The sequence below is a fragment of the Equus quagga genome, chromosome 16 (genome assembly GCF_021613505.1).
Source record: "Equus quagga isolate Etosha38 chromosome 16, UCLA_HA_Equagga_1.0, whole genome shotgun sequence".
Taxonomy (NCBI): Eukaryota; Metazoa; Chordata; class Mammalia; order Perissodactyla; family Equidae; genus Equus; species Equus quagga.
In genome coordinates, this window is record NC_060282.1 from 28,313,505 (window position 1) to 28,327,981 (window position 14,477).

Below are 14,477 nucleotides of genomic sequence, written 5' to 3' on the forward strand. Positions count from 1 at the left end.
TTTCCTTTCTTGTGTTGTCCTTTTCTGATTTTGGTATCAAGGTAATGCTGGCCTCATAAAATGAGTTGGAGAGTGTTCCATTCCTCTTCAATTTTTTGGAAGAATTTAGGAAGGATTGATATTAAGTTTCTTTGAATGTTTGGTACTATTCAACAGAGAAGGCATCTGGTCCTGGACTTTTGTTTTGAGGAAGCTTTTTGATTACTGTTTCAATGTCTTGTTAATGGCCTATTCAGATCCTCTATTTCTTCTTGATTCAGTTTTGAAAGGTTATATGATTGTAAGTATCTATTTTTATAGGTTATCCAATTTTTTGGCATATAGCTTTTCATGGTATTCTCTTATAATCCTTTGTATTTCTGTGGTATCCATTGTAGTTTCTCCACTTCTGTTTCTAATTTCATTTATTTGAGGCTTATTTTTCTCTTACTGAGTCTAGATAAAGCTTTGTCAATTTTGGTTATCTTTTCAAAAATCCAGCTCTTAGTGTTATTGATCTTTTCTATTGTCGTTTTAGTCTTCATTTTATTGCTGCACTGATTTTTATTCTTTCCTTGCTTCTACTGACTTTGGACTCTATTTTTTCCTCTTTTTCTAGTTTCTTTACATGTAATGTTAGATTGTTTGAGATTTTTCTTGTTTCTTGATGTATGCCTATACTGCTATAAACTTCCTTCATAGTACCAGTTTTGCTGCACCCCATAGATTTTGGTATGTTGTGCATTAATTTTCATTTGTCTTCAGGTATTTTTTGATTTCTCTGTTGATCCAATAGTTGGTCTGTAGCATGTTATTTAATCTCCACACATTTTTGACTTTTCCAGCTTTCTTTTTACAGTTAATTTCTAGTTCTATACCATTGTGATTGGAGAAGAGGCTTGATAGGATTTCAACCTTTGTAAATTTATTTAGACTTGTTTTGTTTCCTCATATATGGTCTGTCCTTGAGAATATTCCATAAGCACTTGAGAAGAATGTGTATTCTGCTGCTTTTGGGTGGAATTTCTATATTTATCTATTAAGTCCGTGTGATCTAATGTTTCATTTAAGGTCACTGTTTCCTTGTTGACTCTCTGTCTGAATGATCTAGCCATTGATGTAAGTGGAGTATTAAATTCCCTACTATTATTGTGTTGCTGTCAATTTCTCCTTTTAGGTCCATTAATAATTTCTTTATATATTTTGGTTCTCCTATGTTAGATGCATATACATTAATAAATGTCATGCCTTCTTGATGGATTCTCCCCCTTATCATTATATAATATCTATCTTTATCTCCTGTTATTTTTTTTGGATGAAGTATTTTTTGTTTGATATAAGTATGGCTGCACCCATTTTCTTTTGGTTACCATTTGCTTAGAGTATCATCTTCCATTTCTTCACTTTGAACTTATGTTTGTCTTTAGAGCTGAGATGGGTCTCTTGGAGGAAGTGCATTGTTGTGTCTTGTTTTTTAATCCATCCAGCTACTCCATGTCTTTTGATTAGTGGATTCAATCCATTTACATTTAGGGTGATTATTGATATATGAGAGCTTAATACTGCCAATTTATCTTCTGTTTTCTGGTTGTTATATATTTCCATTGTTTCTTTTTCTTTATTTTTCTGTCTGCCATTTCAGTTTGGTGGTTTTCCGTGATGTTTTTCTCAGTTTCCTTTTTTTTTTGTTTCATGTCTCTGCTCTGAATTTTTGTTTTGTGGTTACCATGAGGTTTGCATAAAAGGTCTCATAGATAAGATAGTCCTTTTTCCGCTCATAGCATCTTATCTTCATTTGCCTATACAGGGTCCATCCTTTCCTCTTTGCCTTCTATGTTTCTGTTGTCCAAATAATCCATTTTAATGTGGTGAGTTTATTACTAAATTGAAGTGGTTATAGTTATTTTTAATGCTTCCTTTCCCTTTAAACTTTATGTTATAATTTTTTACCAACCTATTCTGATGGACAGCTGAAATTTTCTGATTTTATCTGTCTATTTACCACCTTGTTCAAAGTGTTTCACCTTTGCCTTTTCACTTTAGGTGGGAGAGCTCCTTTCAACATTTCTTTTAAGGAAGATCAATTTTTGATAAACTCCCTCAGCTTTTGTTTGTCTGGGAAAGCCTTTATTTCTCCTTTGTATCTGAAGGATAACTTCACTGGATAGAATTCAGTGGATGTCAGTTTTTATTCTTCAATGAATATATCATTCCACTCTCTCTTGGCCTATAGAGTTTCTAGTGAGAAATCTGCTGATAACATAATGGGGATTCCTTTGTAGGTTATTGGTTTTTTACCCTGACTGCCTTTAATAATCTTTCTTTGTCATTGACTTTGGACAGTTTCATTGTCATGTGTTTGGAGAACGTCTTTTTGCATTGAGATAATTAGGTGTTCTATGAGCTTTGTGGATTTGTATATCCGGTTTCCTCCTCAAGTTTGGGAAGTTCTCAGCTATTATTTCTTTAAATAAGCTCTCTGCTCTCTTCTCTCTCTCTTCTCCTTCTAGGATACACATTATCCTAATGTTGCTCTTTTTATGGAGTCAAATATTTCTTGCACAATTTCTACATTTTTAAAAAGTCTCAGTTCTCTCTCCAATTCTAACTGCATTATTTCTAGGTTTCTATCTTTGAGCTCACTAATTCTCTCTTCCATAGTGTCTGCTCTATTTCCAAAGCTTTCTAATGCATTCTTCATCTCATTTATTGAGTTCATCAGCTCTAAATTTCTGTGTGTGTGTTTTTTTTTAAGAGCTTCAATCTCTTTGGTAAAGTATTCCTTCTGTTCATTAATTTTATTCCTGAGCTCACTGAACTACCTTTTTGAGTTTTCTTGTAACTCATTGAGTTTCTTCATGACAGCTATTTTGAATTCTTTATTAGTTAGATCACAGTCTTCCTTACCTTTGTGTTTGGTTCCTGGGGAATTGTTATTTCTTTTTTATAATGCTATTTTACCATGGCCTTTGTTGTATTTGATGAGTCACTCCTCTGTTGGTGCATTTGTCATAGCAAACATTTTCTTATCTAGGCATAGCTTTGTTTGTTTGATTCTAACTATTCAATTGGTTGCACATAAGAGACCTTTCTTCTGTTTTTCAGTAGGTGGTGCTATAGCACTAGTTTTTGGGTTCTTTTACCTGAGCTGGCTCTGGCTATATTTGAGGATTGGAATGTTCTACCCTCCACCACTTCTATTAAGGGCATCACCAGTACTCTTATCATTGCTGCCTGCACTCCAAGGGTCACTGTTGCTGGTGTTGCTTTGGTCACTGGCTTTGCCACCAGAGCTACAGGGATAGCTGATGCCTCTGCCATGTTTGGGATCATCTGGGTTGGAAGATCCACTGCTGTGGCAAGGGAGATGGAAAGGGAACCTGGTTCATTGGGCATTGCCTCCACTGTTTCTCATTTCCTTGTGGCTGCAGGCACCACTCTGGTTGGGATGCCAGAGTACTGTGCACTCCTCCACTGCTGCTACCAAGCTCTGAGCCATAGGGAGGAGGCCTGAGATCATGGGACTCTGCCTCCCCTGTTGCCTGTTTCCTTGTGACCACAGGCATTGCTGCAATTGGGAGTCACATGTGCATCTCCACTGCTGCTACCAGGCTCTGAGCTGTGGCCAGGGTCCCAGGATCATGGGGCTCCAGTTCCCCTGTTGCTCTGCTCCCTGGGCCATAGGTGCTGCTGTGGCTGGGAGGTCACAGTCCTATACCTGCCTCAGCTGCTGTTCATCAGGTCTTGGGGGCTGGAAGTGGCTAGCTCAGCTGCTGCAGCTGAGAGGCCAGGATTTTGGGTACTGACTCCACTGTCTCCCTGGTTCACCTCCTCCAATCCACCCACTTTCATAGGTACCAATGTGTGGATCTCTCTTGCATCCTGGTGTGTTGGGAATGTAACTTTTGTTGAGTTATGGACGTTTTATTCACTGTAGACTGAAGGGCAGAGACCAAGGGGTTTTGTCTTACACCATCATGATGATGACATCACTTGTCTCCTTCCTTTGTAAGAGGTAATTTTCCTAGGTATATATTTCTTGTTTGGTAGTTGTTTTCTTTCATTACTTTCAGTATATCATTCCATTCTCTCCTCACCTGCAAGGTTTTACTGAGAATTATAGTCTTATGGGAGTTCCCTTATATATGACAAATCACTTTTCTCTTGCTACATTCAAAATCCTCTCTTTGTGCTTGATTTTTAACAATTTGATTATAAATGTGTCTTTAGTGTAGGCTTCTTTGTGTTGAAAGTATGTGACTATGCTCCATATCATGGAGAGAGAGGGCTAGGGTATGTGGGGGAATGGTGGATGAGTTTGTAACTCTTTTACCTCAAGCTTACTTGAGATAGTTACTTCCATACAGATGACGACAGTTTTAAATGTGTTTATAGCAATTGGACACCCTTAGACCTGGTGCCTACCATACATCTGAAAATTAAATTGAACCGGATGGAGGGAATTGTCTCGGAGGCAAATACATTTTCTCTGATGGTAGGAGTCATTGCAAGATGGACACATTTTTATTTACCTGAACTTCAAGAGTTTATTGTTACAACACTATATATGTTAAAGAAATTTCACTTTATCTAACATTTCTAGGTGTCATACATTTTCCATTTTGCTGGAAATTGAAGTTTTATGCTATTTTATCAACATGCTTGCAACTAATCTCTAGCTTAAGCCACATCAAATTAGTGTATATTTAATATAGTTTACCATCTTTTAACCAAATTTTACAAAATAATTATTTAATGTGATGCACCCTCCCCTTTATTGTTGGTATATTTATCTTAGAAAACAGGAAAAAGATTTAGAAAAGCAGAGAAAAATAAAAACAATAGACATTGAAGTTTCCAAAGCTTGAGAAATCTTGTACAATGATTTATTCAGATGCTTAATTGATAACTCCTGATTTCTTGCTGATATGCTACCCAGAGAACTGGAACTATTTACCAAAAAATTTGAACAGTGAAAAACTGTGTCCACAAAATTTATTTTATTGGTTTATTTTATAATTATTCATTTATCAGAAAAAATTTTCTCAGTAACAAAGGATCTGTAGATAAGGAATTACAGCCATTAAGTAATAGACTCTTCTTTTAAACTTAAATTGTGGAGATTAATTCCTTTCTTGCCATTACCTGTTTAGTTTTTGACCTAGACAAATGCTACTTGCATTAACGTTTTAAAAGAAAAAATAATTATTGATTCAGTTAAATATTTGCTTTGTCCTTGAATGATTATACAGAATAATGTAGTTTGTAATAACAGTTAAATATCAGATGTATATTATAATTGAATCATTTCGGTTAATATAAAGATACATAAATTTGTAAATGATAACAGCAGTGATGTTTAACCCAATAATCTTTAATAGCTCATTTATTTTTGATGCATTTTGTTATATGAATTAAAAATTGTTGTAATAAAAAAATTGCCTTTGGAAACAAGATTTCATCAGCTTTTATTAGAAGGCCTTGGATAATAAGTAATTTTTCAGATGGTATATGTTTCCTTCATTTTATAGTTTGTTAAGGCAATTCCCTCAGAAGATACTAAAACATTTTAGGAAATAATGTGAAAATAGTGAAAGTACATCTAATGCTTTTATTGTAACCTAAAGCTATTCTCTCAATATATAAGTTGTCATTATTCTTTAGTGTTCTGTGATCAGAGGAGAAAAGTGACTAAAGAATAAAGCCTCTATATTGCTTCATAATCTCTAGTTGCCATTGACATATACTGATAAAAAAGGATCAGCCTAACCTGAAATGAACTTAATGTTATAAGAAATTATATCTCCTTATTCCCAACAGTTTATCATAAAAATAGACAGATCTTCACTTCCAAGAATTTCCATTCTCAAAGTTATTCAAAGGACATTTTGTATAGGTAACCTTTAAAGTCACATTTGTATTAATCTTACTTGGAAATAATTGTATTAACATTATCAATTGAATACCAATCAAGGCACCTTTTTTCTCAAAGCTGAGCATAATTTTATTTTTATAGCTAAAAAAACTAATTTAAGAATCTGTTTAACTGCTTAACATAAAGAAATCCTCAAACAGTATGTCTATTTACAAAAAATTTCCTTTTTTGTTTTCTTAATGATGTCTTTTTTTTTGTTGAGGAAGATTGGCCCTGAGCTAACATGTGTGCAATCTTCCTCCATTTTATATGTGGGTCATCACCACAGCATGGCTGACGAGTGGTGTAGGTCCATGCCTGGGATCCAAACCCACAAACCTGGCCTGCCAAAGTGGAGCACACTGAACTGAACCACTAGGCCACGGGACCGGCCCATTAATGAATTCTTGTGATGAACAGAAGTTTTAAATTCTGATGAAACCCAAATTATCTTTTTTTTTTTTTTTTTGCTTTATGGTTGTTCTTTTGACCTCACTAAGAAACATTTCCTACCAACAGCTACGACAATCATCCTTTTTTAAAGTTTTAGGACTTCACAGTTTTTATGTTTAAGAATATTTCAATTTATTATTCTTTTCCAACATGATTTGGTTGTTTAAAGACCTTTGCACTTACATATAAAATTTGGAATCTTTGGAATCAGCTTGTTAATTTGCAAGCCTGGTGGGGTTTTGATCAGGATAGAGTTGCAACTACCCATCATTTATGGAGAATTGGTATCATAATGAGATAGTCTTCTAATCCATGACTACAATATGTCTCTACATTTTTAAAGCCTTTTTTCTCAGCAAAGTGTGATAGTTTTCAGTGTAGTGGTCTGTCACTTCATCAATAAAAGGTATTACAAAATAGTTGATGTTTTAAAAATGTTACTGTAAACAGGATTTTTAATAAAATATCATTTTTCAATTTTTTTCTAATTTGCTAGCTCATAGAAACAAAATTGGTATTTTATTCTTAGACTTTGATAAATTCATTTTTTAGATTTCTTTAGGACTTTCTAAACACAGACATATGATCTGCATGTAAAAGAGTTTTACTTCTTCTTTCTCTATCTTTATGCTTTTTATTTCATTTGTTTAGATTATTCCACTATTTATGCCCTCCAGTGCAACAACGAATAGGAATGTTAAGATAAAACACTCTTGGGGGCATCCGCATTGCTAAGTGTTTAAGTTCACACGCTCCACTTTGGTGGTCCAGTGTTTCTCCTGTTCGGATCCTGGGCACCTACCTAGCACCACTCATCAAGACATGCTGAGGTGGCATCCCACACAGCATAGCCAGAAAGACCTAAAACTAGAATATACAGCTACGTACTAGGGGTCGTTGGAGAGGAGAAGGAAAAATACATTGGCAACAGATCTTAGTTCATGTGCCAATCTTTAAAAAAAAAAAAGTCTTAGATCCCAAATTAGAAAAAAACCATTGAATATTTCAACATCAAGAATATTAACTGTAGATAGTTTGTACACAATCTATACTAATTTTATAAAGTTAACTTCTACTCCTATTTTATGAAAGATTCTTTTAATTAAAATTAGTTTTCGGGGGCCGGCCCCATGGCAGAGTGGTTAAGTTCGCACACTCTGCTTCAGTGGCCAGGGATTTTGCTGGTTCAGATTCTGGGTGTGGACATGGCACCATTCATCAGGTCATGCTGAGGCTGCATCCCACATAGCACAACCAGAGGCACTCACAACTAGAATATACAACTATGTACTGGGGGGCTTTGGAGAGAAGCAGAAACAAAAAGGGAAACTGGCAACAGACATTAGCTCAGGTGCCAATCTTAAAAAAAAAAATAGTTTTGGATTTTATCAATGCTTTTCCTGTATATTTTGAGATGATTAAGTTTTAATATCCTTTTCCCTGATAATGTGAAATATTACATTGCTTGGTTCAAGACATTAAAACAACCTTCAATAATTGGGATAAAATAATGCTAAAGTTTGTTAAACATTTTATGTTTCATAATTTGATTTGCTAATATTTTATTAAGAAATTAGGTTTTTATGTTCATGAATTATTTAAATTGAATAAATAAAATAAATTGGGAAGTGTTCCATTGTCCTCTACTATCTGAAAGAATTAGTGTAAGACTGTTATGACTTCATTATTAAATGTTTGATAAAACTTACCGATTAAGCCACCTGGGACTTTTGACTTCTTGGCAGAAAATTTTTAAATTGCAATTTGAAAAAAAAAATAGATGTAGCTCTCTTCAGAGTTTCTAATTCTTCATGTGTCAACTTTGATAAACTGTATTTTGAGATTTATGTTCATTTTATCATGTTGTTAAATTTATGAACATAGTGTTTTCTTCATATTGACTTCCTAGGCATTTAAGGTCTATATGATGTTTAATGGTGTCTCCTGCTACACTTCTAATATTGGTAGTTTATATTTTCTTTCATTTTTTTATCTTTATCAGTCCTATCGAAGATTTATCAATATAACTAATATTTCCATCAGTAAGCTTGTCAAATTTATTTTTCCTACTTTGTTGATTTCTACTTCATTTTTAGTATTTCCTTCCTTCTGCTCTCTGTTTATAAAATTTAGCATGGATTTATAGCTTCTTGATGTGCTATATTACATAATTAATATACAATTGTTTGTTCAAGTATTATATTTTTATTTTTTGAATTTGCATTTTTTAATAGTTTCTGTTTCCTGCAGTTTCATTATTCAATCAATAAGATGATATTGTTCTTTATGTCCTTATTCAGTTTATAATAGCAGCATCAAAGTCCTTGTCAACTAATTCCAACATCTGGGTCAACTCTCATGTATTCCTATTTACTGCAGTTTATCCTCTAGTTTATGGTCCATATTTATACTTTATATCTATATATGTACATCTATATACAGGGAGAGAGGTATATAGAGCTATTCATACTTGATATAGATATACATAGAGAGAGAGAGATGTACATGAATATATATATGGAGATATATATGTATGTAGAGATATACATGTATATGAAGATAGATACATACCTACATATATACATATACAGAAAGATAGATACATGTACCTATAGGTATATGTATACATATCCATTTACATATGAATCTGCCTAACAGATACAAGAGCATCCACCAGTAATTTAATTGCCTACCAGAACAATTTTTGATTGAAAAATCAAAAACCTTTGCTGGAAAATAAAATTATTGAGACTCTTTACAATGTATCATTTGCCAAACCTAGAATGCAATAGTAAATTAGTAGGCTTCCAAAGAAGCTTTTGTAGTTGTTCTCGCAGGCAATTAAATTGCTGATAGATACTCTTGAACTTATCAAGCAGATGTGCTTTTTTAAGGATAGGTTTATTTTAGTTTTGCCTTTAGTTCTAGTTCAAGTACCTTAGTAGAGAATTGTCCTTATTCCCAAGTGTGACCTTTGTAGGGTTCACTGAATAATCTAAATGCTCAGTGAGGTCACTTCACACAGGCTGGGGTTTAACTTTAACATTTCCAGAAATGCATAATCTCTGATATTTGTGTTTATCCATAGCAAGCACTTGCTGCTAGGCTTCACAGAAGACTTCATGAAAGTGCAGCCAAGATCTTGGCCAATGATTCGAGGAGAAGCCCTTCATGGATTTCCGTGTTCCTTCCTCTATGCAACTTTACCTTTTCCAATAGCCTGCCCTACAAATTCCAGCCACCTGAGTATGTCTGACCTTCCATTTTCTGCATCTCAGATCAGCTTTGGATCCATTTCCTTGATTAGAAATACGTTCAAGGGATGAAATTAGGGTAAATGTGGAATTCACACCATGGTTCCAACTTCTCTCACTCTGCTGTTTATTGTTCAATGCCAGAAAATAATTGCCATATATATGTGCCCAGTGTTGCCATTGTTTAAGGTGGGAGTTTACTCCACTTTAGCTACAGGTAGAAGAACAATTATATTTTTAACGCTACATGAAAACAACAGAAAATAGATTTTGTTAATTTAGAAAAGTTACCCAACCAAGCCTCTACCTAAAAGTGAAAGAAACTTATTTCACACACACACACACACAAAATCCATAGAAAAGGTCTAATATGACCTAAAATTATCTTTAGAAACCAGAGAATTAGAAACACTACTAAAGATGGTATATTCACACTAAAAATTCACTAGAAACCAAAGCTTAATGTACTTTTTCAACATAATTAAAAGACGTTAATACATTTATACAAGATATGAAAATACATGTGAAAATTGAGGCATTATCTAAAATGAGGTAGCAGAACCAAAGAAAGAAAATAAAAAAATCATTATGAAAGTAAGATTAAACAAATAAGAACCTGAGTGCATTAAAGCAACGATAATACTTTAAGAAACAAAAAGATAAAAAAGAAAAATTTTAAAGTCAAACATAAAAAAGTGATATAAATTATTCAAGAGGAAGTAATGAATATTAAATATAGACAAGGAAACTCCCAATTAATATGAATTCCTGAAGGAGATAACAAGCAAGAGAGCAGAACATATACTGAAATTTATTATTGAGGAAAATTTTATTGATTTAAAATAAATGAAAACTACATCATGACCTAGAATTATCAACACACATTCTAACAAAACTACTAGACTTTAAGACAAAGAATAAGTCCTTTGGGCATCTAGAGAGAAAAAGAGCACATGGAGTATAAGAAAAAAGTGTTGTAGTCTTTGACAGCATCAATTTATGACAGAAGAATATATCGAGAAAAGTATATTTAAAATTCTCAAGGAAAAAATATTACCTTGTACTTAAACCATTGCTGGTCAGATGAATCTTTAAGTTCTAAGGGTTCATAACTCTTCCTTCTGTAAGGGAGAGAACAGATGAGTCAAACGATGCCTTTCACTTGTAATAAGCATTCTTTAGAGGTAATAATACTATAAAGAGTAAGCTTCTCTTCTGAAGTAGTTGCCTTAGGAGACAAGTGCCAGAGAAGAGCACAATTGCTCATGATTAAAGGCCTGGTAATAGGATAAGACAGTTGTAATATTCAAACTTCATCTTTGAATAGTATTTTGTGAATTAAATGGACATGAGAGCTTCCCCAAAATGAATAAACTATTTAATTAGAAGCCTAAATTGCAGATGACAGCGACTGAAAAGTCAATTCCATCAGAAGCAACAGTGCTTAACCACAAAGACAATACTGTCTGTGGACCAAGGATGGAAGCCTAGAAGGGTATGGAGTTGTTTTCAGTTCTTTCTCTTTAGTCCACTGCTGGTCATCATGGCAAGTGAAGAGAGATTGGAGAATCATACATAAGTATTCCACTGTTTCAGTAAAATAAAATTAGAGAAATAAATCACATCATATTTTTATTTTCCAGAACAAGTCACTTTGCCTTGAAATTTCTTCCAGGGGACTGGGGAATGAGGAAGGAGTTGATGGAACATTTGGTGAGTCCGATAGCGACACAATTAAATATTATTTCCATTATACAGATGAGGAAATTGAAGCTGGAAGTATTGAAGCCACTTATTAAGGTGACATAGCTATTGAGTGGTATAGAAAAAAATCCACTTCAAGGAATCTGGCCCAAGAACTCACTTGCTAAAACACTATGCTATGGCATCTCTCTTCATTCCACAGACTAAACTACTGAATCCATGTTGAGTTATATTAACAGATACTATTTTGGTTTTATGCAGCATAATCTTGCTTTCTAGTTGTAGTATTCCTTTAAGAAGGTCTTATGTTATCTACATTTCCAAATATAAACCACATATGGCTGCCCTGACACAGCTGTCCTATTCTTAGGCTTAGACAACAACTGCAATGGACTTCTCATATAATTCAGCTTTGAACTCAATGCTAAGAGGGGAAGCAAAGCATCACAGGTCTTCTGACTGCCTCAATTCCTTGGCAGTTCACTGTGAAGCTTGCCATTGTCCTGTTTCCTGAGAAATAGTGAGAATACATATACTAAAGCTCAACGTGAAGGAACCAACTGGTTTACATGCTATTAAGGCCTGTAAGTGGTACACATATTTACAGAAAATTCCACTGAATCAAATTAACAACAATTTAATTAGCTTGGCAGGTTACTCATTTAGTGGAAAGATATGATCTATCTCAACAACACTAAAGCTATTCTGCATTTGTAACACTGACAATTATAAGGAACACCACAACCAGTTGCAGAAAATGTGACTCTGAGTATAATTGTCACTATTAGAATTTCCTAACATTTCACTCTGTCAATCCTTAAACTCTTGAGCGAGAGGGAAGACTAACAAGGTTAGGTAGAATAATTTGTATATAGCTTTCCTGTGTAGTCTGTACATTTGAAATGCATGCACATAGTTTTAACAAGATGTGTGTGTGTGTTTAAGCAAAGGGCCAGCGGTGTTGACATCACTTCTGTAAAGTAAATAATATAGAGAGAAGACCTTAAGTTACGATACTAGCTAAAATTAAATAGACACAAACATACTGAGGGAAGGATTATTTTATACATACTATAAATAAGGACTTTTAGACTTAAAGAGTGAATAATTAGTTCTTGACCACACAGCTACGAAGTGACTAAATGAATATTTGAACCCAGCTTATTTCTAAAGCCTGCATACTTAACATTGTGTGATTTTTCATTTTGAAAAAGACAACAATAAATGCTACAACAGCTGACTGAGTGCAAGCCAAAATGCGTACCTCATAAATAAAAGTCAATATTCAGTGCATTCGTTTCTTACAGTGCCCACAACAAAATACCACAAACAAAGTGGTTTAAAATAACAGAAATCTATTCTCTCACAGTTCTAGAATCTAGAAGTCTGATATCAAGGTGTTGGCAGAGTTGCTTCTTTATGAGGACTCTGAAGGAGAATCTGTTCTTTGCTTTTCTGCTAGCACCTGGTGACAGACAGAAATCCTTGGTGTCCCTTGGTTTGTAGATACATCACACTAACCTCTGGCTCTGTCTTTACATGACTTTCTCCCTGTCTCTGTCTTCTTAAGGACTTAAGTCATATTGGATAAAGGGCCCAGCCTATTCCAGTATGACCAAATCTGAAATTAACTAATTCTTTCTTCAATGATGCTTTTCCAGATCAAGTCACATTTTGAGGTACTGGGAGTCAGGAGACTTCAAGATACTTTTTGAGGGACACATTTCAACCCAGAATATCCACTACAGACTGAGTTGCTGTATGATAATTAACATATCTTCAGCATGTCTTATCAGTGGCACAGGGAGAAACCACACACCCCTCCTCATCTTCCGTCCAACTGAGAACTTAAATTCAACCTATGGGTTCATTAAAAAGGGTAAGATTTAAAAACTTTTTCTTATGAAAAAAATTCAAAAGAAAGGGTAAGATCTAGTAAATAATTAAGGTATTTCTAACAGCTGTAATTTTAACTTTTAAACATCTAACCAGAGGATGATTGGAGTCAAATGGAGTCACTGTTTTACACTAGCCATTCACTGTTATGAATTGATAGTTATTACTACCTGATACTAGGGATCACTAGAGCTAACTTACTTTATTCATTACATATATTGTACATATATAATCTATACAATAGATTGTATATATAATTATATTTTGTATATATGTAATGTACATATATATAATGTATATATATGTCAAGATCATCATAGAATAACTGTAGCATATTAATCTGACCTGTTCCTAGAAAATATTGCCATACATAATGTTGATGATTAGAAAGAGGCTAAGGTTCAAACAGGTATGAGTGTTGTGTTAAACATAAAATTTATGAGTTTTGAAATATATTTTTACTTGCTGAACACATTAAGGATCCCAATAAAGTAGTAATGTTTTGTTCAGACAATTACATCAAAAGCTCTTGGAGAGCAGAGGCCAATTTTATATTTCTTTGATATGCTTCATGTCATTTTATGTTATAAGAAGGGAGCTAATTTACCACTTTGCATATATTTTTTCTTCATATTTATGGTTATATTTTGATGAAATATTTTTGGTTCATGAAATCAGTGTTTTCTTATGCATGTATGTTTTTATTTTATACAGCATTAAATATATGCCCTAGATATGAAAAGAAATAAAATAAAAACATATTAGATTTCCTACCTCATATCTGTAGTTAATGGCAAACCACAATTTGGACCAGGTTTTCCTAAATACAAACCCATGGTTGATTTTTCCAAAACTTTCCCATATAAAGATAAGTAAAACTAAAATTGAAAATATTATTAAATCAAAACATCAAAAGAAGAATTTCAGGACATTATCAAGAAAACTTCCACATAGGAAACACCACCTTATTGATTGACTGAATTTTACTTGGTGATTTGAATGCACTGAGAATGTTTATAGAGACATCTACTAATTGTGATAGTTAAGAAGGTATCCCATGTGTTTTTAAACGCTTCAGATGAAATTATTACCATTGCAATTGATTTTAAAAACTTAACAGTTTCAATCTTCTAACTCCAATAGTGAAAACATACTTTACGGAATTTATTGCCTTTATGGATTAAGTGAAATTGTAAAAAAAAAAAAAGTCTGAGACATTACATAATAAAATAGCCATTATTTTAGTTGTAAATAAACATATCTCAGAGTTAATGTCT